The sequence below is a fragment of the Mastomys coucha genome, unplaced genomic scaffold (assembly GCF_008632895.1).
Source record: "Mastomys coucha isolate ucsf_1 unplaced genomic scaffold, UCSF_Mcou_1 pScaffold13, whole genome shotgun sequence".
NCBI lineage: Eukaryota > Metazoa > Chordata > Mammalia > Rodentia > Muridae > Mastomys > Mastomys coucha.
In genome coordinates, this window is record NW_022196895.1 from 29,952,696 (window position 1) to 29,956,569 (window position 3,874).

Here is a 3,874-nt window from a genome sequence, read left to right on the forward strand (position 1 = left end):
CTTCACGCGCCGCGGTCCTCACTCCCCCTCCTTCTCCTAATTAAACCTCCAAAAGCGCAGAGCTGCCTATATCTGGTATTTGTAGACGCGCCGCTACGAACCAAACCCATCAGCTGCTGTTTTAGACCCAGTATGTTTCAGATAGCCTCAGATGTACCTCAGCTGTTGAGCTGCCAGATTTTTCATTTCTCTTTTGCAATGATTGTAAAAGCCTCACATCATTTTTAAAGAAATACATTCAGATCGTACACTACTCGTGTGTAGTCTGTTTGTCAAAGCCGAAACCCGTGCCCACCTGGCCAGAACCCCTCGTCCCGCGGAACAAGGGACCCCCGTGAGAAACCCTGGTCCACGGCAGTAGACCTACAGGATACTACAATGTAATGGCTCAGAGAAAATGACCAAGGGTTACAGGGAGCTAACTTAGTGTCTCATAGTCAAGCTTTGTACCCAACCTTGATTTGTGGAGAAAACAATTGATAAAAATTGGTGGGCTAGGTGGTGGTGGCATATGGCTTTAATCCCAATACTCAGGAGGTAGAGGCAGGCAGGTCTTTGTGAGTTTAAGGCCAGCCTGGTCTACAGACAGAGTTCCAGGTTGGCCAAAGCTATACAGAGAACTGTCTCAGAAAATGGAAGGAAGAAAGAAAGATGGAGAGAAAGAAAGAAAGAGAGAAATAAATAAAGAAAGAAAGAAAGAAAGAAAGAGAGAGAGAGAGAAAGAAAGAAAGAAAGAAAGAAAGAGAAGGAAGAAACAGAAAAAGAGAGAGAGAGAGAGAAGAAAGGAAGGAAGGAAGGAAGGAAGGAAGGAAGGAAGGAAGGAAGGAAGGAAAGAGAAAGATGGAACCTTTCTGTGCTGAATTAAACCTTGCTTACATTTGGCTTTGGTGTCTTCTTAGTTGTGAACCTCTGGAGTCACCTGACACTTGCTGAGGACACATGATGACAGACTTTCAAAGAGTTTCACCAAGCTCGTCTTTATAACCCCACTATCTGTTATGGGATGGTGGTTGCAGATGTTGCCTGTCTTGCTCATCTTCTCAAAAAGGTTTTGTTATATAGGTGACATAATGCTAACTTCTGAGTGTGATGTGGATTTAGAGACTACAGGAGCATCTAAAGAAGGAGGATGGGAGATCAATCTGTATAGGATAAAAGGAGCAGGCACAGCTGTAAAATTACTATGTATTACAGTCTGGTAAGATGTTTATGATACCTGAAAATGTTCCTCACAAATCCTGCAACAGCCTGTTGTTCTTCCCATAGCCACCAACTATATATAGCCTTTGAACATCTGGTGACTTCTAAGGAAAAGAGACACTGGGGTAGTGGGGCACACGGCTGATCAGCCTGCCCTGCAAGGATCTTGGCCTGCTCAAAAGCCTCTTGAGCCTTTCTGTCCCAATCCCATGTAACACTCTTTATCAAGTTAACACAGAGGATGAACAGCTTAGGCAAGGTGGGGTGTGAAAGTTTGCCAGTATCTCAAGAGTCCCCAAAGGCAGGTGGCTTCTGCGCAGTCACAGTACAGGCTGATGTGGGATTTTTGTCTTCCTGAAGCTATTTCGAGTTGTTTGCCTTTCTGTATAAAGAGCTTCCCTGGAGGGTGGAATGTTTCAAGGAGGCAACTGTGTATGAAGCAACTTTGCAAGGTAAGCTCCAGGGATGCTCTAAGAGCCTGGAGGAAGGAATGTGTGTTGTGTGAGAGCTTTACAGGGCTTCTCAAATCAAGGCTTTAGAAACAAGCTGAAAACTGGAGGCCATCGATACAAACAATTCAATCTCCCCTAAGATATAGCTTTATCTAAAGTTTATGTTTGAATTTATTTAGGACCCAAACTGTCCCTTACAGCTATCACACCGTACAGTACATTCACTGATAAGTAGAATCTGCTGTTAATATGGAATGCCAACGTAACTAGGACATGGGTAAACTACCACAGTCACGGTGGCAAAGATCCCTCCTCATTTGAGTGGGCTGAGAGAGCTCATATCCACCAGGCCTGGGTTGTAATGGATGCTGGTGGCAGCGAGGTGCAATGAGCCAATGCAGGGATTACATGCATCGCTTCCCCAAGAGTTTCATTGGCTGTGACACTGCCTTACCCAGTGGCACTCAGTCGGCCAAGGGCAGCGTATTCTTAGGACTATGTGAAACCCTTCAAGTCCCCTTTGCCAACTTCCAGTGTTTCTTCTGGCAACACTGTTTCCAGGTCTTTGTGCTTCCCTTCGAGGTTTTCTGAATCCCAGGACCACTAAAACATCCATATTCAGAGGTAATCATAGCAGAAAGATTAGCAGAAGGGATGTTTCTTTTAGTTACCCACTACGGTCCAGAGAACAAAGGTGACCGGTGAGCAAATGCTAATTGTATAAAGCAGCTCTAATTTAATAAAACTGGTTTGGTTTGATTTTCTTTTTGTTTGTTTGTTTTTTGGTTGTTTTGTTTTGTTTTGTTTTGGAGACAGGGTTTCTCTGTATAGCCCTGGCTGTCCTGGAACTCACTCTGTAGACCAGGCTGGCCTCGAACTCAGAAATCTGCCTGCCTCTGCCTCCCAAGTGCTGGAATTAAAGGCATGTGCCACCACTGTCCTACAAATGTGTAGCCCAGGCAGACCGCGAACTCGTGATCCTCCTACCTCTGCTTCCTTCAGCAAGTCCTACCAGCATGTGCTACCACAACTGGCTTGGTTTGATTTTTAAAGAGGAAAGAGTCACAACACCTTTTGTTTTTATACCACTGGCTGACATAGCATCTGATAAGGTATAGTCTCGATATGATAAGGTAACAACCCAGTGCCCAGTCTCCTGGCTCAGACTTCAAAATTGACTATATTCTGAAATTCTGTTTTCTATACTACTATCACTAAGGTCAAACTGCCCCATATTGAAGACTTAATGGCTAGTCTGTTCCAACAGCTGCCTCTTAGTCATTAAATTACAAGGTGGCTGGGTTCATTAAGATTTTCACACACAGCTAACTCCTCAAATTGTATCCCTTGCTTCCCTGAGAATTTCACGGGCAAGGCTGGTCTGATGAGCTCTGGTTCTAGCAGAGAGAGCCAATCTGTCACTGTTTGTTTCCCATAGACAAAGAAGCGTTATTTTCAGGTTGATTAAAGCTGGTCATTTGAGCCTGGAGCCAAATTCCAGGATGAGGTCATGAAGATCAGCCACGGTGAGGCTCACTGCCAAAGGCTATGGAGAAGGCTCCAACTTTCTCTGTTGAAAGACACATTGCCAAAACTTCATGTTGAGCTTCGGAAGTCTGGTACCTTTTTCCATGTTGTCCTGTACAAGTTAAAAATAATGGAGCTAAGCGTGGCTCTGTAAGCACCAGCTTTATGTTTCAGTGTTGTTTAATTCATCTAGAGCTGCATTATGGCAGGCCTCGCTTCCTACTGCCACCATTCCTGTCCTCTGAAACCATGTTTATGTTATGGAGATGCATTGCCTGAGCAAAGTATTTCAACGGATGCTTCGTTCCACTCAGGACTTACTGAAAGCTCCATGACTATTAGAAAATTTCTAAGTGATTGCATGTCCTCACATGTTACACAAGTGACTTCACTTTTGTAAAAATCTCTAGCCTATAGTGTTAAAATAACTATGAATTTCCCCCAAACAACATTGAGTCTATTGATGTAAGTGTAACCCAAATAAAATCTCACGGGCTGAAAACAAAAGACTGTCTTATAAAAGAATTCTGAAAGAAAATAGCTTTAAGTGGAATTCCCTGCTCATGTGATATGTAACTCAGAAATGAGGAGCAAGAGGAACAGCAACCAGAACAATTAACATAAGTTTTTTGGTTTTGGGGTTTTTGTTTTGTTTTGTTGGGTTTTTTTTTGTTTGTTTGGTTTTGGTTTTGGTT